This window comes from Sinohyriopsis cumingii, chromosome 11 (assembly GCF_028554795.1).
Source record: "Sinohyriopsis cumingii isolate HCF-2022 chromosome 11, ASM2855479v2, whole genome shotgun sequence".
NCBI lineage: Eukaryota > Metazoa > Mollusca > Bivalvia > Unionida > Unionidae > Sinohyriopsis > Sinohyriopsis cumingii.
This window is the reverse complement of record NC_142971.1, coordinates 637918-659642: the sequence shown is the minus strand read 5'-3', so window position 1 is coordinate 659642 and position 21725 is coordinate 637918. Positions and strand designations below refer to the sequence as shown.

Below are 21725 nucleotides of genomic sequence, written 5' to 3'. Positions count from 1 at the left end.
ATTCCATTTGAGGGCTGTACTTTAAAATGTGTCCGTCACACAAAAACAGAGAGAGAGAGAGGGAGAGAGAGAGAGAGAGTCTTCTTCAATAGTACAAATGGTGAGTTCTATTTTCAATAACATAAAACTGTCAAAGCATCATTTCAAGACATACAAGTCATAATATCTCTCTCTCTCTCTCTGTCAATTTAGTCAAGGATTTTTGAAATATTTGGAACATACGTTTGAAGACAGACGTGAAATTTTAATGTAGGGGTAGGCAAGATTTTAAACATATTTCTTGCATATGATGTAATAAATTGAGTAGTTCTTTTATATAATACCGAAAGCAGGGCAAATCATTCTAGAAATATTTGTAAAATATCGTTTACCTTATTTATCCGATATTTTCGTTTAGATCGTCCGCCATATTAGTTCAAAAAATAATTACATCCATTCTCAGCCTCTCTTGTTTGTGTGCCCTTAAAGACCATTGAGGCCTTGTTTTGAAACGTAAACGAATCGCATTACAAAATATAACGTGGTGTGAGTGAGAAATTCAGCGCATTTAAAGTAAATACAGTTGATCGGCAACATTGAAATTCCACCAAGAAGCCATTACTCGCCACTTGATTTATCATAACATAGCGTAGAATATCCATATATTGTCTGGAACGCATTATATAGAAAAGGGGTCACGGCGAGAGTCTCGCGTTATCTGTCATGGCGGACACGGTGATGTTAGTATAACCATGCCAATTTACCTTATCGTGTAAGGTCGTAATAAATTCAAAATAAGCCAAACATCTTTCACAACATGATTATACCTATGTAGTAGAATTTTACACTTTTACTCTTTCTGAACTGATGATTTTATTTTTTTGATATATTAGATGATATGGGATCAGTTCGTACCCTCAACCATAATAAATCAAGTTGATGCTACGACATCGTAGCTAAGTGACCCCTTGTCCAATTCACCTCTGATTCACAATATAATATACTTATATTCTCTACTAGTCCTATTGGCACTCATACCCCTGTGTTGTGTCCTTGGGTGGGGCTTTCGGAACATGAAGCCGTAGGATGCCTTTATATCCAAAGTTATACCTCTATTTATTTTCCCAGTCTTGCCTACACATGAAATGCTTCTTTAGTTATAGATTTGTAATCACTTTTTTAATTTCCATTACTCCTTATACAGTGTATGCTAGCTATATGACAACATCATATGTACCCATTTATCCCTATAACCCTCGTTACCGTGATCATGTTCCAGCGTACAGTCATTCGATGGAAGAATTGACTTCAGTGTTATTCTATAAATTGACTTAACTCTCTCATCATCTTTTAACCATGTCACTTCATATTACTTCATCTTTATGGCGCTAAATAAACTAGAAATGAACGAAGAAAAGTAGGATGTAACGTCCCTGTAGCGCAGTGGATAGCGCGCTGGACTTCTAATCCAGAGGTCGCGGGTTCGAATCCCGCCAGGGATGTACCATTTTGCGTCACACTACATATCCATCTGTGCATGCAGGAAGCAGGTATTCTTAAGCCCCTAAATCTCCCGAAACTACCAGTTGGATACCAAACGTTGTCAGTGCTACGTTTGTATGAAAGGATTGTTGTGTTTTACATATAGTTAGGAACAGCTTGAAAGATTTCAGATGTTATTTGTCAATTTCCTTTTTCAGTGTCATGATGCTAGTGACGCGAGGGTGTATACACCTCTTTCCCTATGCTGTAATTTTGCGTCAAAAGATATATCAAATAATTTTTTCGCAAGATAACGCATATGGTATAACGGTACCAATTGCTCAAGTCCAGGTGGGCGGAGCTTAAGGTGTATGGAACATTGTATTCAGAATTAAAGAACAAAACTAGCTGTGATTGGTGCATTATGTAAGACTTGTGCTTTCTGTTTGGCTTAAAAAAAAGTTGAGCCTCTTGGCAACATGTGAGTTTGTGTTAATTTCTATCTAGATCATATTTTGTATTTTTTATGATTTTTTTAAAATATGGTACACATGACTGAAAATGTGCTTGTTGTGACTAGATAACTCTTACCCCTGTCTAGTTCCAGTAGAGTTATCTCTCTTAAATGCAATGGAGTACCTGGTTATGTCATTGTCAAATTGACAATCTAGCATTGTTCTATATGACAGCGTGTGACATGCATGCCCAAGTAGGACAGAAAGTATATTTATTTCACAAAACATTAGCATTGAGGTATATGGAAAAACAATTGGTACCGTGATACCTAAAGGAAAGAATAGCCTCACAGTGTTTCCATAGAAACGCATACATGTGGGCGGCATTTATGAACTATACTAGTTTGATGTAGGAAAACAAATGTATGCTGAACACTTTTGGTCAAATATTGAAAGTTCTTTAAGAATAAAATGTATGAAATCTTTAGAAAATAGCACAAGATGGCTTTGGATGGGGACTTTTGATAACTATAGCTATGATAGATATAGACTTGTGTTACCTGATGCCTTTATGTATGTGCTGTTACCTCCTAGATTGGAATGCATGCAACAAAATAAGTTATGGAAACATAATATAGTTGATTTTGGCCAAATATTGGCTATTGTACCTGCAAAAGATGAAAAATCATGTGTACAAAAACAACTATCTTGTTCTTGTAAGGCATGCCATAAACCAGGATAGAGAACATTCTAAGTACACTTGTAAATAGATCACTTGTATCATGTGGGATGTTCTGGCATGAGTAAGTTTTAGGTAATTTATTAAGGATTTGGTATTCCTTCCCATTTTGATTTGAATTGTCCTGCTCTAATTGTCCCTTTTTTTTTTTTACACTCTCCTGCTTTGAAATTGTTCATGTAGTTAGTTCAGTTCTCTTGCATTCCCTTTTGTTGAAGTAGCAGTGAATACCAACAAACAAGAACAGTTTCCTTAAGTCAGCATTTCCCATTGGCACTTATATAAGCCCAATTATAATCTACTATTGACTTTCAATTAATCCTATTTCTTTCTGTCAAGCTGCTCCTGTGGAATTTCCATGTTTGGTCCAACATTACAGAATGATAACCATTTTAGTCACACAGTGCGTATTCATTCCATTCAAATCCACACTGTTCTTGAAACTTTGCATCCCATCGCAAGAATCCAAATTGGCATGAGATGATATCTGCATGGTTATGGAAGGCTGCACTCTACATGCCGGCATTGTAGAAAATATGAACTATGTGATATGAAAGAGCTGCGTCATCTTAGAAATTAAAATTACATGACTCTTGAGGTCTCCACTAAACATAGGAGTCTAAATGTTAGGTTCTCACTTTGTCAGTAATGTATTTTGAGATAATTTAATTGCAATGAAGTTAATACAGGTTGTTGATGAACTCATCTATATTACATGGATAATGTATTCAAGGTTACCACACCTTATGTATATCATTCAGTTATCTCCCTTACACCAGTCATAACATTTCAAGGAAATAAAATCTCACATTTTCAGTGACTGATTATGAAAATAAAGAGAAGATTTGTGAAGTATTATATTAGCCCTCAATCTTGATGCAAATGTAAGTAGAAGCAATTTGATAATTTCTCACAGTAAAGTTTACAAGTTTAAAAACTGATAAGGTATGTTCTGCTTGGCTCTGAGATAAGTTTCTCTCTATCTTATGCCAATTATTATTAAATTCTTATGTAGAAGAAATATACTTTATATGTATCTATATTATCTAAATTATTCACCCTTTTATATTAGATGGAAATGAACACAACTTCACTTGAAATTTGGGTCCTGTAAGGGATGTTATAGCACAGTTGCCTTTGGGCTGTCCTTGGACCTGTTGGGCCCTGCCCCATATATTTGTCCAAGGTAAGGTCATCAAACTTTCACTTCTCATTTTTCGCATTGCTGACTTTGCCACCTTTAATTCCTTTATCATAAGCTACCACTCCCTTTTAGATAAACACTTTCCTCCTGTTTTTAACTCCATTTGATGTGCTATACTTAGTGTTTATATTTGGCATTTTTCTGTATTTTATTCCCCTAATTTCACCTCCCAATCCAAACATAACCACTTAGAAGCTGCGATTTACTATATTTGGTGACTGACTGGCTTATTGAAACAATTTTATTCACATTACAAAGGAGGAAAGCTTACTATTTGTGTTACAAAGAGGATGGGTAGGTGGACCTTTGTGTGAGGACTGGTGGTTAGTGACCTCTTGTATCTGTAGATAGTGTAAAGTGGTCAAAGCTTATACTTTATAATAAGATTGGGTCATGTCCACCTGTCTCTGATGTTAAGTTCTGCACCTACCAAACAAATATAAATTCCTTTCTTTTAGGTGAATTGTACATTTTGAAGTAGGACAGGTGCATACTATTTGGTACATTGACCTTTGACCTAGTTATTACATAATATGATATAATGTGATTTATCCCATATCACCTATGTGAAGTTCAATAATTGCTGATATGAATAAGATAGAACTCATAGTTGAAAGAATTCATTTTATTTCAAAAGATGATTTTGATGGTGAAGCAAAAGTATGAAAACAATAGTTCAAACAGCTCAATGACATTTCTATACACATTCATATAAGACATAGGTTAGTACCTCATCAAATTGTTTTTCACAAGTGAGACTAAGTATATTTGTTACTTATACAGTCCCGAACTATTTCACAGATTATTGGAAAAATTAAGGTTTGCTATAGGTATAACGGTACCAATTGCGCAAGTCCAGGTGGGCGGAGCTTAAGGTGTATGGAACATTGTATTCAGAATTAAAGAACAAAACTAGCTGTGATTGGTGCATTATGTAAGACTTGTGCTTTCTGTTTGGCTTAAAAAAAAGTTGAGCCTCTTGGCAACATGTGAGTTTGTGTTAATTTCTATCTAGATCATATTTTGTATTTTTTATGATTTTTTTAAAATATGGTACACATGACTGAAAATGTGCTTGTTGTGACTAGATAACTCTTACCCCTGTCTAGTTCCAGTAGAGTTATCTCTCTTAAATGCAATGGAGTACCTGGTTATGTCATTGTCAAATTGACAATCTAGCATTGTTCTATATGACAGCGTGTGACATGCATGCCCAAGTAGGACAGAAAGTATATTTATTTCACAAAACATTAGCATTGAGGTATATGGAAAAACAATTGGTACCGTGATACCATATATAAGGCAGGACATACCGTGGCTGTCGATATTGTTACGGGCCAGTAACACTAATTTTGATGTTGATTTTAATACTAAGATATGCAATACTTTTTAGTATATATATGGTGAAATATGCGTAGTTTGAGGATGCCTTCATGCATGAAATATCGTGCCTTTAACAATTTCAGGATATATTGATGTAGATATCCCTTTGTGGTAAATGTTTAATATGTTCTGAGTAACCTAATATAATGTCAAATAATTTTAAGAAAGTTTATCCGCGAGGAATTGCGTTGATGGAACCGACATCTATTCTAATAAAAGAGGCTAAATTGTCGTTCAACTGAATAGACTGAGGTACAGTGCCGTAGCGGAAAAACGATGGTCTGACGGGAACGTTGCAGTTGAAATTGTATTGTCATGTGTCGAGAATTCCACTTTCACGAGCTCAATCCAGTTACTTGTCCTTAAAATTCTATTTCATTTTCCTGGTCGAATTTTTACATTATGTTGTTTGAATTACACAGCAGCGTTTGACATTTCAATGTCGTATGTCGAGAATTCTTAATTCACTTCTTGAATCTAACTCTTTATGCTGCAAGTTCCATTTTCTATGTCGATTACTGAGATTTCGTTTATTCATTTGGCAGAACGTTTGTTGAAAGTTCGATATCCAGAGATTGAGGAACAAAACACAAGCAATTTAGCTGTGAACTGTTTAAAGAACGAAATTTCATTGGAGATCATGCGGTGATGGAGATAATTTAAAGTCAGTCGATTTAATTCAATCGAAACGGGAACGATCCTGTCAGCGGTTACGGTTTATGTCCATCTTTTACGATAATTTTGAAACGCTAAAATGTTCAGAAATAACATTGAAACTCAGTCATATTCCATTTGAGGGCTGTACTTTAAAATGTGTCCGTCACACAAAAACACAGAGAGAGAGAGAGAGAGAGAGAGAGTATTCTTCAATAGTACAAATGGTGAGTTCTATTTTCAATAACATAAAACTGTCAAAGCTTCATTTCAAGACATACAAGTCATAATGTCTCTCTCTCTCTCTCTCTCTCTCTCTCTCTCTCTGTCGATTTAGTCAAGGATTTTTGAAATATTTGGAACATACGTTTGAAGACAGACGTGAAATTTTAATGTAGGGGTAGGCAAGATTTTAAACATATTTCTTGCATATGATGTAATAAATTGAGTAGTTCTTTTATATAATACCGAAAGCAGGGCAAATCATTCTAGAAATATTTGTAAAATATCGTTTACCTTATTTATCCGATATTTTCGTTTAGATCGTCCGCCATATTAGTTCAAAAAACAATTACATCCATTCTCAGCCTCTCTTGTTTGTGTGCCCTTAAAGACCATTGAGGCCTTGTTTTGAAACGTAAACGAATCGCATTACAAAATATAACGTGGTGTGAGTGAGAAATTCAGCGCATTTAAAGTAAATACAGTTGATCGGCAACATTGAAATTCCACCAAGAAGCCATTACTCGCCACTTGATTTATCATAACATAGCGTAGAATATCCATATATTGTCTGGAACGCATTATATAGAAAAGGGGTCACGGCGAGAGTCTCGCGTTATCTGTCATGGCGGACACGGTGATGTTAGTATAACCATGCCAATTTACCTTATCGTGTAAGGTCGTAATAAATTCAAAATAAGCCAAACATCTTTCACAACATGATTATACCTATGTAGTAGAATTTTACACTTTTACTCTTTCTGAACTGATGATTTTATTTTTTTGATATATTAGATGATATGGGATCAGTTCGTACCCTCAACCATAATAAATCAAGTTGATGCTACGACATCGTAGCTAAGTGACCCCTTGTCCAATTCACCTCTGATTCACAATATAATATACTTATATTCTCTACTAGTCCTATTGGCACTCATACCCCTGTGTTGTGTCCTTGGGTGGGGCTTTCGGAACATGAAGCCGTAGGATGCCTTTATATCCAAAGTTATACCTCTATTTATTTTCCCAGTCTTGCCTACACATGAAATGCTTCTTTAGTTATAGATTTGTAATCACTTTTTTAATTTCCATTACTCCTTATACAGTGTATGCTAGCTATATGACAACATCATATGTACCCATTTATCCCTATAACCCTCGTTACCGTGATCATGTTCCAGCGTACAGTCATTCGATGGAAGAATTGACTTCAGTGTTATTCTATAAATTGACTTAACTCTCTCATCATCTTTTAACCATGTCACTTCATATTACTTCATCTTTATGGCGCTAAATAAACTAGAAATGAACGAAGAAAAGTAGGATGTAACGTCCCTGTAGCGCAGTGGATAGCGCGCTGGACTTCTAATCCAGAGGTCGCGGGTTCGAATCCCGCCAGGGATGTACCATTTTGCGTCACACTACATATCCATATGTGCATGCAGGAAGCAGGTATTCTTAAGCCCCTAAATCTCCCGAAACTACCAGTTGGATACCAAACGTTGTCAGTGCTACGTTTGTATGAAAGGATTGTTGTGTTTTACATATAGTTAGGAACAGCTTGAAAGATTTCAGATGTTATTTGTCAATTTCCTTTTTCAGTGTCATGATGCTAGTGTTGCGAGGGTGTATACACCTCTTTCCCTATGCTGTAATTTTGCGTCAAGAGATATATCAAATAATTTTTTCGCAAGATAACGCATATATAAGGCAGGACATACCGTGGCTGTCGATATTGTTACGGGCCAGTAACACTAATTTTGATGTTGATTTTAATACTAAGATATGTAATACTTTTTAGTATATATATGGTGAAATATGTGTAGTTTGAGGATGCCTTCATGCATGAAATATCGTGCCTTTAACAATTTCAGGATATATTGATGTAGATATCCCTTTGTGGTAAATGTTTAATATGTTCTGAGTAACCTAATATAATGTCATATAATTTTAAGAAAGTTTATCCGCGAGGAATTGCGTTGATGGAACCGACATCTATTCTAATAAAGGAGGCTAAATTGTCTTTCAACTGAATAGACTGAGGTACAGTGCCGTAGCGGAAAAACGATGGTCTGACGGGAACGTTGCAGTTGAAATTGTATTGTCATGTGTCGAGAATTCCACTTTCACGAGCTCAATCCAGTTACTTGTCCTTAAAATTCTATTTCATTTTCCTGGTCGAATTTTTACATTATGTTGTTTGAATTAGACAGCAGCGTTTGACATTTCAATGTCGTATGTCGAGAATTCTTAATTCACTTCTTGAATCTAACTCTTTATGCTGCAAGTTCCATTTTATATGTCGATTACTGAGATTTCGTTTATTCATTTGGCAGAACGTTTGTTGAAAGTTCGATATCCAGAGATTGAGGAACAAAATACAAGCAATTTAGCTGTGAACTGTTTAAAGAACGAAATTTCATTGGAGATCATGCGGTGATGGAGATAATTTAAAGTCAGTCGATTTAATTCAATCGAAACGGGAACGATCCTGTCAGCGGTTACGGTTTATGTCCATCTTTTACGATAATTTTGAAACGCTAAAATGTTCAGAAATAACATTGAAACTCAGTCATATTCCATTTGAGGGCTGTACTTTAAAATGTGTCCGTCACACAAAAACACAGAGAGAGAGAGAGAGAGAGAGAGAGAGAGAGAGAGTATTCTTCAATAGTACAAATGGTGAGTTCTATTTTCAATAACATAAAACTGTCAAAGCTTCATTTCAAGACATACAAGTCATAATATCTCTCTCTCTCTCTCTCTCTCTGTCGATTTAGTCAAGGATTTTTGAAATATTTGGAACATACGTTTGAAGACAGACGTGAAATTTTAATGTAGGGGTAGGCAAGATTTTAAACATATTTCTTGCATATGATGTAATAAATTGAGTAGTTCTTTTATATAATACCGAAAGCAGGGCAAATCATTCTAGAAATATTTGTAAAATATCGTTTACCTTATTTATCCGATATTTTCGTTTAGATCGTCCGCCATATTAGTTCAAAAAATAATTACATCCATTCTCAGCCTCTCTTGTTTGTGTGCCCTTAAAGACCATTGAGGCCTTGTTTTGAAACGTAAACGAATCGCATTACAAAATATAACGTGGTGTGAGTGAGAAATTCAGCGCATTTAAAGTAAATACAGTTGATCGGCAACATTGAAATTCCACCAAGAAGCCATTACTCGCCACTTAATTTATCATAACATAGCGTAGAATATCCATATATTGTCTGGAACGCATTATATAGAAAAGGGGTCACGGCGAGAGTCTCGCGTTATCTGTCATGGCGGACACGGTGATGTTAGTATAACCATACCAATTTACCTTATCGTGTAAGGTCGTAATAAATTCAAAATAAGCCAAACATCTTTCACAACATGATTATACCTATGTAGTAGAATTTTACACTTTTACTCTTTCTGAACTGATGATTTTATTTTTTTGATATATTAGATGATATGGGATCAGTTCGTACCCTCAACCATAATAAATCAAGTTGATGCTACGACATCGTAGCTAAGTGACCCCTTGTCCAATTCACCTCTGATTCACAATATAATATACTTATATTCTCTACTAGTCCTATTGGCACTCATACCCCTGTGTTGTGTCCTTGGGTGGGGCTTTCGGAACATGAAGCCGTAGGATGCCTTTATATCCAAAGTTATACCTCTATTTATTTTCCCAGTCTTGCCTACACATGAAATGCTTCTTTAGTTATAGATTTGTAATCACTTTTTTAATTTCCATTACTCCTTATACAGTGTATGCTAGCTATATGACAACATCATATGTACCCATTTATCCCTATAACCCTCGTTACCGTGATCATGTTCCAGCGTACAGTCATTCGATGGAAGAATTGACTTCAGTGTTATTCTATAAATTGACTTAACTCTCTCATCATCTTTTAACCATGTCACTTCATATTACTTCATCTTTATGGCGCTAAATAAACTAGAAATGAACGAAGAAAAGTAGGATGTAACGTCCCTGTAGCGCAGTGGATAGCGCGCTGGACTTCTAATCCAGAGGTCGCGGGTTCGAATCCCGCCAGGGATGTACCATTTTGCGTCACACTACATATCCATATGTGCATGCAGGAAGCAGGTATTCTTAAGCCCCTAAATCTCCCGAAACTACCAGTTGGATACCAAACGTTGTCAGTGCTACGTTTGTATGAAAGGATTGTTGTGTTTTACATATAGTTAGGAACAGCTTGAAAGATTTCAGATGTTATTTGTCAATTTCCTTTTTCAGTGTCATGATGCTAGTGTTGCGAGGGTGTATACACCTCTTTCCCTATGCTGTAATTTTGCGTCAAGAGATATATCAAATAATTTTTTCGCAAGATAACGCATATATAAGGCAGGACATACCGTGGCTGTCGATATTGTTACGGGCCAGTAACACTAATTTTGATGTTGATTTTAATACTAAGATATGTAATACTTTTTAGTATATATATGGTGAAATATGTGTAGTTTGAGGATGCCTTCATGCATGAAATATCGTGCCTTTAACAATTTCAGGATATATTGATGTAGATATCCCTTTGTGGTAAATGTTTAATATGTTCTGAGTAACCTAATATAATGTCATATAATTTTAAGAAAGTTTATCCGCGAGGAATTGCGTTGATGGAACCGACATCTATTCTAATAAAGGAGGCTAAATTGTCTTTCAACTGAATAGACTGAGGTACAGTGCCGTAGCGGAAAAACGATGGTCTGACGGGAACGTTGCAGTTGAAATTGTATTGTCATGTGTCGAGAATTCCACTTTCACGAGCTCAATCCAGTTACTTGTCCTTAAAATTCTATTTCATTTTCCTGGTCGAATTTTTACATTATGTTGTTTGAATTAGACAGCAGCGTTTGACATTTCAATGTCGTATGTCGAGAATTCTTAATTCACTTCTTGAATCTAACTCTTTATGCTGCAAGTTCCATTTTATATGTCGATTACTGAGATTTCGTTTATTCATTTGGCAGAACGTTTGTTGAAAGTTCGATATCCAGAGATTGAGGAACAAAATACAAGCAATTTAGCTGTGAACTGTTTAAAGAACGAAATTTCATTGGAGATCATGCGGTGATGGAGATAATTTAAAGTCAGTCGATTTAATTCAATCGAAACGGGAACGATCCTGTCAGCGGTTACGGTTTATGTCCATCTTTTACGATAATTTTGAAACGCTAAAATGTTCAGAAATAACATTGAAACTCAGTCATATTCCATTTGAGGGCTGTACTTTAAAATGTGTCCGTCACACAAAAACACAGAGAGAGAGAGAGAGAGAGAGAGAGAGAGAGAGTATTCTTCAATAGTACAAATGGTGAGTTCTATTTTCAATAACATAAAACTGTCAAAGCTTCATTTCAAGACATACAAGTCATAATATCTCTCTCTCTCTCTCTCTCTGTCGATTTAGTCAAGGATTTTTGAAATATTTGGAACATACGTTTGAAGACAGACGTGAAATTTTAATGTAGGGGTAGGCAAGATTTTAAACATATTTCTTGCATATGATGTAATAAATTGAGTAGTTCTTTTATATAATACCGAAAGCAGGGCAAATCATTCTAGAAATATTTGTAAAATATCGTTTACCTTATTTATCCGATATTTTCGTTTAGATCGTCCGCCATATTAGTTCAAAAAATAATTACATCCATTCTCAGCCTCTCTTGTTTGTGTGCCCTTAAAGACCATTGAGGCCTTGTTTTGAAACGTAAACGAATCGCATTACAAAATATAACGTGGTGTGAGTGAGAAATTCAGCGCATTTAAAGTAAATACAGTTGATCGGCAACATTGAAATTCCACCAAGAAGCCATTACTCGCCACTTAATTTATCATAACATAGCGTAGAATATCCATATATTGTCTGGAACGCATTATATAGAAAAGGGGTCACGGCGAGAGTCTCGCGTTATCTGTCATGGCGGACACGGTGATGTTAGTATAACCATACCAATTTACCTTATCGTGTAAGGTCGTAATAAATTCAAAATAAGCCAAACATCTTTCACAACATGATTATACCTATGTAGTAGAATTTTACACTTTTACTCTTTCTGAACTGATGATTTTATTTTTTTGATATATTAGATGATATGGGATCAGTTCGTACCCTCAACCATAATAAATCAAGTTGATGCTACGACATCGTAGCTAAGTGACCCCTTGTCCAATTCACCTCTGATTCACAATATAATATACTTATATTCTCTACTAGTCCTATTGGCACTCATACCCCTGTGTTGTGTCCTTGGGTGGGGCTTTCGGAACATGAAGCCGTAGGATGCCTTTATATCCAAAGTTATACCTCTATTTATTTTCCCAGTCTTGCCTACACATGAAATGCTTCTTTAGTTATAGATTTGTAATCACTTTTTTAATTTCCATTACTCCTTATACAGTGTATGCTAGCTATATGACAACATCATATGTACCCATTTATCCCTATAACCCTCGTTACCGTGATCATGTTCCAGCGTACAGTCATTCGATGGAAGAATTGACTTCAGTGTTATTCTATAAATTGACTTAACTCTCTCATCATCTTTTAACCATGTCACTTCATATTACTTCATCTTTATGGCGCTAAATAAACTAGAAATGAACGAAGAAAAGTAGGATGTAACGTCCCTGTAGCGCAGTGGATAGCGCGCTGGACTTCTAATCCAGAGGTCGCGGGTTCGAATCCCGCCAGGGATGTACCATTTTGCGTCACACTACATATCCATCTGTGCATGCAGGAAGCAGGTATTCTTAAGCCCCTAAATCTCCCGAAACTACCAGTTGGATACCAAACGTTGTCAGTGCTACGTTTGTATGAAAGGATTGTTGTGTTTTACATATAGTTAGGAACAGCTTGAAAGATTTCAGATGTTATTTGTCAATTTCCTTTTTCAGTGTCATGATGCTAGTGACGCGAGGGTGTATACACCTCTTTCCCTATGCTGTAATTTTGCGTCAAAAGATATATCAAATAATTTTTTCGCAAGATAACGCATATATAAGGCAGGACATACCGTGGCTGTCGATATTGTTACGGGCCAGTAACACTTATTTTGATGTTGATTTTAATACTAAGATATGTAATACTTTTTAGTATATATATGGTGAAATATGCGTAGTTTGAGGATGCCTTCATGTATGAAATATCGTGCCTTTAACAATTTCAGGATATATTAATGTAGATATCCGTTTGTGGTAAGTGTTTAATATGTTCTGAGTAACCTAATATAATGTCATATAATTTTAAGAAAGTTTATCCGCGAGGAATTGCGTTGATGGAACCGACATCTATTCTAATAAAGGAGGCTAAATTGTCTTTCAACTGAATAGACTGAGGTACAGTGCCGTAGCGGAAAAACGATGGTCTGACGGGAACGTTGCAGTTGAATTTGTATTGTCATGTGTCGAGAATTCCACTTTCACGAGCTCAATCCAGTTACTTGTCCTTAAAATTCTATTTCATTTTCCTGGTCGAATTTTTACATTATGTTGTTTGAATTACACAGCAGCGTTTGACATTTCAATGTCGTATGTCGAGAATTCTTAATTCACTTCTTGAATCTAACTCTTTATGCTGCAAGTTCCATTTTATATGTCGATTACTGAGATTTCGTTTATTCATTTGGCAGAACGTTTGTTGAAAGTTCGATATCCAGAGATTGAGGAACAAAACACAAGCAATTTAGCTGTGAACTGTTTAAAGAACGAAATTTCATTGGAGATCATGCGGTGATGGAGATAATTTAAAGTCACTCGATTTAATTCAATCGAAACGGGAACGATCCTGTCAGCGGTTACGGTTTATGTCCATATTTTACGATAATTTTGTAACGTTAAAATGTTCAGAAATAACATTGAAACTCAGTCATATTCCATTTGAGGGCTGTACTTTAAAATGTGTCCGTCACACAAAAACAGAGAGAGAGAGAGGGAGAGAGAGAGAGAGAGTCTTCTTCAATAGTACAAATGGTGAGTTCTATTTTCAATAACATAAAACTGTCAAAGCATCATTTCAAGACAAACAAGTCATAATATCTCTCTCTCTCTCTGTCAATTTAGTCAAGGATTTTTGAAATATTTGGAACATACGTTTGAAGACAGACGTGAAATTTTAATGTAGGGGTAGGCAAGATTTTAAACATATTTCTTGCATATGATGTAATAAATTGAGTAGTTCTTTTATATAATACCGAAAGCAGGGCAAATCATTCTAGAAATATTTGTAAAATATCGTTTACCTTATTTATCCGATATTTTCGTTTAGATCGTCCGCCATATTAGTTCAAAAAATAATTACATCCATTCTCAGCCTCTCTTGTTTGTGTGCCCTTAAAGACCATTGAGGCCTTGTTTTGAAACGTAAACGAATCGCATTACAAAATATAACGTGGTGTGAGTGAGAAATTCAGCGCATTTAAAGTAAATACAGTTGATCGGCAACATTGAAATTCCACCAAGAAGCCATTACTCGCCACTTGATTTATCATAACATAGCGTAGAATATCCATATATTGTCTGGAACGCATTATATAGAAAAGGGGTCACGGCGAGAGTCTCGCGTTATCTGTCATGGCGGACACGGTGATGTTAGTATAACCATGCCAATTTACCTTATCGTGTAAGGTCGTAATAAATTCAAAATAAGCCAAACATCTTTCACAACATGATTATACCTATGTAGTAGAATTTTACACTTTTACTCTTTCTGAACTGATGATTTTATTTTTTTGATATATTAGATGATATGGGATCAGTTCGTACCCTCAACCATAATAAATCAAGTTGATGCTACGACATCGTAGCTAAGTGACCCCTTGTCCAATTCACCTCTGATTCACAATATAATATACTTATATTCTCTACTAGTCCTATTGGCACTCATACCCCTGTGTTGTGTCCTTGGGTGGGGCTTTCGGAACATGAAGCCGTAGGATGCCTTTATATCCAAAGTTATACCTCTATTTATTTTCCCAGTCTTGCCTACACATGAAATGCTTCTTTAGTTATAGATTTGTAATCACTTTTTTAATTTCCATTACTCCTTATACAGTGTATGCTAGCTATATGACAACATCATATGTACCCATTTATCCCTATAACCCTCGTTACCGTGATCATGTTCCAGCGTACAGTCATTCGATGGAAGAATTGACTTCAGTGTTATTCTATAAATTGACTTAACTCTCTCATCATCTTTTAACCATGTCACTTCATATTACTTCATCTTTATGGCGCTAAATAAACTAGAAATGAACGAAGAAAAGTAGGATGTAACGTCCCTGTAGCGCAGTGGATAGCGCGCTGGACTTCTAATCCAGAGGTCGCGGGTTCGAATCCCGCCAGGGATGTACCATTTTGCGTCACACTACATATCCATCTGTGCATGCAGGAAGCAGGTATTCTTAAGCCCCTAAATCTCCCGAAACTACCAGTTGGATACCAAACGTTGTCAGTGCTACGTTTGTATGAAAGGATTGTTGTGTTTTACATATAGTTAGGAACAGCTTGAAAGATTTCAGATGTTATTTGTCAATTTCCTTTTTCAGTGTCATGATGCTAGTGACGCGAGGGTGTATACACCTCTTTCCCTATGCTGTAATTTTGCGTCAAAAGATATATCAAATAATTTTTTCGCAAGATAACGCATATATAAGGCAGGACATACCGTGGCTGTCGATATTGTTACGGGCCAGTAACACTTATTTTGATGTTGATTTTAATACTAAGATATGTAATACTTTTTAGTATATATATGGTGAAATATGCGTAGTTTGAGGATGCCTTCATGTATGAAATATCGTGCCTTTAACAATTTCAGGATATATTAATGTAGATATCCGTTTGTGGTAAGTGTTTAATATGTTCTGAGTAACCTAATATAATGTCATATAATTTTAAGAAAGTTTATCCGCGAGGAATTGCGTTGATGGAACCGACATCTATTCTAATAAAGGAGGCTAAATTGTCTTTCAACTGAATAGACTGAGGTACAGTGCCGTAGCGGAAAAACGATGGTCTGACGGGAACGTTGCAGTTGAATTTGTATTGTCATGTGTCGAGAATTCCACTTTCACGAGCTCAATCCAGTTACTTGTCCTTAAAATTCTATTTCATTTTCCTGGTCGAATTTTTACATTATGTTGTTTGAATTACACAGCAGCGTTTGACATTTCAATGTCGTATGTCGAGAATTCTTAATTCACTTCTTGAATCTAACTCTTTATGCTGCAAGTTCCATTTTATATGTCGATTACTGAGATTTCGTTTATTCATTTGGCAGAACGTTTGTTGAAAGTTCGATATCCAGAGATTGAGGAACAAAACACAAGCAATTTAGCTGTGAACTGTTTAAAGAACGAAATTTCATTGGAGATCATGCGGTGATGGAGATAATTTAAAGTCACTCGATTTAATTCAATCGAAACGGGAACGATCCTGTCAGCGGTTACGGTTTATGTCCATATTTTACGATAATTTTGTAACGTTAAAATGTTCAGAAATAACATTGAAACTCAGTCATATTCCATTTGAGGGCTGTACTTTAAAATGTGTCCGTCACACAAAAACAGAGAGAGAGAGAGGGAGAGAGAGAGAGAGAGTCTTCTTCAATAGTACAAATGGTGAGTTCTATTTTCAATAACATAAAACTGTCAAAGCATCATTTCAAGACAAACAAGTCATAATATCTCTCTCTCTCTCTCTGTCAATTTAGTCAAGGATTTTTGAAATATTTGGAACATACGTTTGAAGACAGACGTGAAATTTTAATGTAGGGGTAGGCAAGATTTTAAACATATTTCTTGCATATGATGTAATAAATTGAGTAGTTCTTTTATATAATACCGAAAGCAGGGCAAATCATTCTAGAAATATTTGTAAAATATCGTTTACCTTATTTATCCGATATTTTCGTTTAGATCGTCCGCCATATTAGTTCAAAAAATAATTACATCCATTCTCAGCCTCTCTTGTTTGTGTGCCCTTAAAGACCATTGAGGCCTTGTTTTGAAACGTAAACGAATCGCATTACAAAATATAACGTGGTGTGAGTGAGAAATTCAGCGCATTTAAAGTAAATACAGTTGATCGGCAACATTGAAATTCCACCAAGAAGCCATTACTCGCCACTTGATTTATCATAACATAGCGTAGAATATCCATATATTGTCTGGAACGCATTATATAGAAAAGGGGTCACGGCGAGAGTCTCGCGTTATCTGTCATGGCGGACACGGTGATGTTAGTATAACCATGCCAATTTACCTTATCGTGTAAGGTCGTAATAAATTCAAAATAAGCCAAACATCTTTCACAACATGATTATACCTATGTAGTAGAATTTTACACTTTTACTCTTTCTGAACTGATGATTTTATTTTTTTGATATATTAGATGATATGGGATCAGTTCGTACCCTCAACCATAATAAATCAAGTTGATGCTACGACATCGTAGCTAAGTGACCCCTTGTCCAATTCACCTCTGATTCACAATATAATATACTTATATTCTCTACTAGTCCTATTGGCACTCATACCCCTGTGTTGTGTCCTTGGGTGGGGCTTTCGGAACATGAAGCCGTAGGATGCCTTTATATCCAAAGTTATACCTCTATTTATTTTCCCAGTCTTGCCTACACATGAAATGCTTCTTTAGTTATAGATTTGTAATCACTTTTTTAATTTCCATTACTCCTTATACAGTGTATGCTAGCTATATGACAACATCATATGTACCCATTTATCCCTATAACCCTCGTTACCGTGATCATGTTCCAGCGTACAGTCATTCGATGGAAGAATTGAGTTCAGTGTTATTCTATAAATTGACTTAACTCTCTCATCATCTTTTAACCATGTCACTTCATATTACTTCATCTTTATGGCGCTAAATAAACTAGAAATGAACGAAGAAAAGTAGGATGTAACGTCCCTGTAGCGCAGTGGATAGCGCGCTGGACTTCTAATCCAGAGGTCGCGGGTTCGAATCCCGCCAGGGATGTACCATTTGCGTCACACTACATATCCATCTGTGCATGCAGGAAGCAGGTATTCTTAAGCCCCTAAATCTCCCGAAACTACCAGTTGGATACCAAACGTTGTCAGTGCTACGTTTGTATGAAAGGATTGTTGTGTTTTACATATAGTTAGGAACAGCTTGAAAGATTTCAGATGTTATTTGTCAATTTCCTTTTTCAGTGTCATGATGCTAGTGACGCGAGGGTGTATACACCTCTTTCCCTATGCTGTAATTTTGCGTCAAAAGATATATCAAATAATTTTTTCGCAAGATAACGCATATGGTATAACGGTACCAATTGCGCAAGTCCAGGTGGGCGGAGCTTAAGGTGTATGGAACATTGTATTCAGAATTAAAGAACAAAACTAGCTGTGATTGGTGCATTATGTAAGACTTGTGCTTTCTGTTTGGCTTAAAAAAAAGTTGAGCCTCTTGGCAACATGTGAGTTTGTGTTAATTTCTATCTAGATCATATTTTGTATTTTTTATGATTTTTTTAAAATATGGTACACATGACTGAAAATGTGCTTGTTGTGACTAGATAACTCTTACCCCTGTCTAGTTCCAGTAGAGTTATCTCTCTTAAATGCAATGGAGTACCTGGTTATGTCATTGTCAAATTGACAATCTAGCATTGTTCTATATGACAGCGTGTGACATGCATGCCCAAGTAGGACAGAAAGTATATTTATTTCACAAAACATTAGCATTGAGGTATATGGAAAAACAATTGGTACCGTGATACCTAAAGGAAAGAATAGCCTCACAGTGTTTCCATAGAAACGCATACATGTGGGCGGCATTTATGAACTATACTAGTTTGATGTAGGAAAACAAATGTATGCTGAACACTTTTGGTCAAATATTGAAAGTTCTTTAAGAATAAAATGTATGAAATCTTTAGAAAATAGCACAAGATGGCTTTGGATGGGGACTTTTGATAACTATAGCTATGATAGATATAGACTTGTGTTACCTGATGCCTTTATGTATGTGCTGTTACCTCCTAGATTGGAATGCATGCAACAAAATAAGTTATGGAAACATAATATAGTTGATTTTGGCCAAATATTGGCTATTGTACCTGCAAAAGATGAAAAATCATGTGTACAAAAACAACTATCTTGTTCTTGTAAGGCATGCCATAAACCAGGATAGAGAACATTCTAAGTACACTTGTAAATAGATCACTTGTATCATGTGGGATGTTCTGGCATGAGTAAGTTTTAGGTAATTTATTAAGGATTTGGTATTCCTTCCCATTTTGATTTGAATTGTCCTGCTCTAATTGTCCCTTTTTTTTTTTTACACTCTCCTGCTTTGAAATTGTTCATGTAGTTAGTTCAGTTCTCTTGCATTCCCTTTTGTTGAAGTAGCAGTGAATACCAACAAACAAGAACAGTTTCCTTAAGTCAGCATTTCCCATTGGCACTTATATAAGCCCAATTATAATCTACTATTGACTTTCAATTAATCCTATTTCTTTCTGTCAAGCTGCTCCTGTGGAATTTCCATGTTTGGTCCAACATTACAGAATGATAACCATTTTAGTCACACAGTGCGTATTCATTCCATTCAAATCCACACTGTTCTTGAAACTTTGCATCCCATCGCAAGAATCCAAATTGGCATGAGATGATATCTGCATGGTTATGGAAGGCTGCACTCTACATGCCGGCATTGTAGAAAATATGAACTATGTGATATGAAAGAGCTGCGTCATCTTAGAAATTAAAATTACATGACTCTTGAGGTCTCCACTAAACATAGGAGTCTAAATGTTAGGTTCTCTCTTTGTCAGTAATGTATTTTGAGATAATTTAATTGCAATGAAGTTAATACAGGTTGTTGATGAACTCATCTATATTACATGGATAATGTATTCAAGGTTACCACACCTTATGTATATCATTCAGTTATCTCCCTTACACCAGTCATAACATTTCAAGGAAATAAAATCTCACATTTTCAGTGACTGATTATGAAAATAAAGAGAAGATTTGTGAAGTATTATATTAGCCCTCAATCTTGATGCAAATGTAAGTAGAAGCAATTTGATAATTTCTCACAGTAAAGTTTACAAGTTTAAAAACTGATAAGGTATGTTCTGCTTGGCTCTGAGATAAGTTTCTCTCTATCTTATGCCAATTATTATTAAATTCTTATGTAGAAGAAATATACTTTATATGTATCTATATTATCTAAATTATTCACCCTTTTATATTAGATGGAAATGAACACAACTTCACTTGAAATTTGGGTCCTGTAAGGGATGTTATAGCACAGTTGCCTTTGGGCTGTCCTTGGACCTGTTGGGCCCTGCCCCATATATTTGTCCAAGGTAAGGTCATCAAACTTTCACTTCTCATTTTTCGCATTGCTGACTTTGCCACCTTTAATTCCTTTATCATAAGCTACCACTCCCTTTTAGATAAACACTTTCCTCCTGTTTTTAACTCCATTTGATGTGCTATACTTAGTGTTTATATTTGGCATTTTTCTGTATTTTATTCCCCTAATTTCACCTCCCAATCCAAACATAACCACTTAGAAGCTGCGATTTACTATATTTGGTGACTGACTGGCTTATTGAAACAATTTTATTCACATTACAAAGGAGGAAAGCTTACTATTTGTGTTACAAAGAGGATGGGTAGGTGGACCTTTGTGTGAGGACTGGTGGTTAGTGACCTCTTGTATCTGTAGATAGTGTAAAGTGGTCAAAGCTTATACTTTATAATAAGATTGGGTCATGTCCACCTGTCTCTGATGTTAAGTTCTGCACCTACCAAACAAATATAAATTCCTTTCTTTTAGGTGAATTGTACATTTTGAAGTAGGACAGGTGCATACTATTTGGTACATTGACCTTTGACCTAGTTATTACATAATATGATATAATGTGATTTATCCCATATCACCTATGTGAAGTTCAATAATTGCTGATATGAATAAGATAGAACTCATAGTTGAAAGAATTCATTTTATTTCAAAAGATGATTTTGATGGTGAAGCAAAAGTATGAAAACAATAGTTCAAACAGCTCAATGACATTTCTATACACATTCATATAAGACATAGGTTAGTACCTCATCAAATTGTTTTTCACAAGTGAGACTAAGTATATTTGTTACTTATACAGTCCCGAACTATTTCACAGATTATTGGAAAAATTAAGGTTTGCTATAGGTATAACGGTACCAATTGCGCAAGTCCAGGTGGGCGGAGCTTAAGGTGTATGGAACATTGTATTCAGAATTAAAGAACAAAACTAGCTGTGATTGGTGCATTATGTAAGACTTGTGCTTTCTGTTTGGCTTTAAAAAAAGTTGAGCCTCTTGGCAACATGTGAGTTTGTGTTAATTTCTATCTAGATCATATTTTGTATTTTTTATGATTTTTTTAAAATATGGTACACATGACTGAAAATGTGCTTGTTGTGACTAGATAACTCTTACCCCTGTCTAGTTCCAGTAGAGTTATCTCTCTTAAATGCAATGGAGTACCTAGTTATGTCATTGTCAAATTGACAATCTAGCATTGTTCTATATGACA

General features: G+C 35.6%; 6 non-coding genes across 6 annotated transcripts; all 6 read left to right on the top strand.

Moving 5' to 3' along the window:
* The first annotated feature begins 1408 nt into the window (after window positions 1-1408).
* On the top strand, window positions 1409-1481 carry Trnar-ucu (transfer RNA arginine (anticodon UCU)). The gene has a single exon. It is a non-coding gene; the product is annotated as a tRNA-Arg (tRNA).
* Window positions 1482-7449: 5968 nt separating this feature from the next.
* On the top strand, window positions 7450-7522 carry Trnar-ucu (transfer RNA arginine (anticodon UCU)). The gene has a single exon. It is a non-coding gene; the product is annotated as a tRNA-Arg (tRNA).
* Window positions 7523-10114: 2592 nt separating this feature from the next.
* On the top strand, window positions 10115-10187 carry Trnar-ucu (transfer RNA arginine (anticodon UCU)). Its single transcript has one exon. It is a non-coding gene; the product is annotated as a tRNA-Arg (tRNA).
* Window positions 10188-12775: 2588 nt separating this feature from the next.
* On the top strand, window positions 12776-12848 carry Trnar-ucu (transfer RNA arginine (anticodon UCU)). The gene has a single exon. It is a non-coding gene; the product is annotated as a tRNA-Arg (tRNA).
* A 2578-nt stretch (window positions 12849-15426) lies between these two features.
* Trnar-ucu (transfer RNA arginine (anticodon UCU)) lies at window positions 15427-15499 on the top strand. Its single transcript has one exon. It is a non-coding gene; the product is annotated as a tRNA-Arg (tRNA).
* A 2580-nt stretch (window positions 15500-18079) lies between these two features.
* Trnar-ucu (transfer RNA arginine (anticodon UCU)) lies at window positions 18080-18152 on the top strand. Its single transcript has one exon. It is a non-coding gene; the product is annotated as a tRNA-Arg (tRNA).
* Window positions 18153-21725: the final 3573 nt, after the last annotated feature.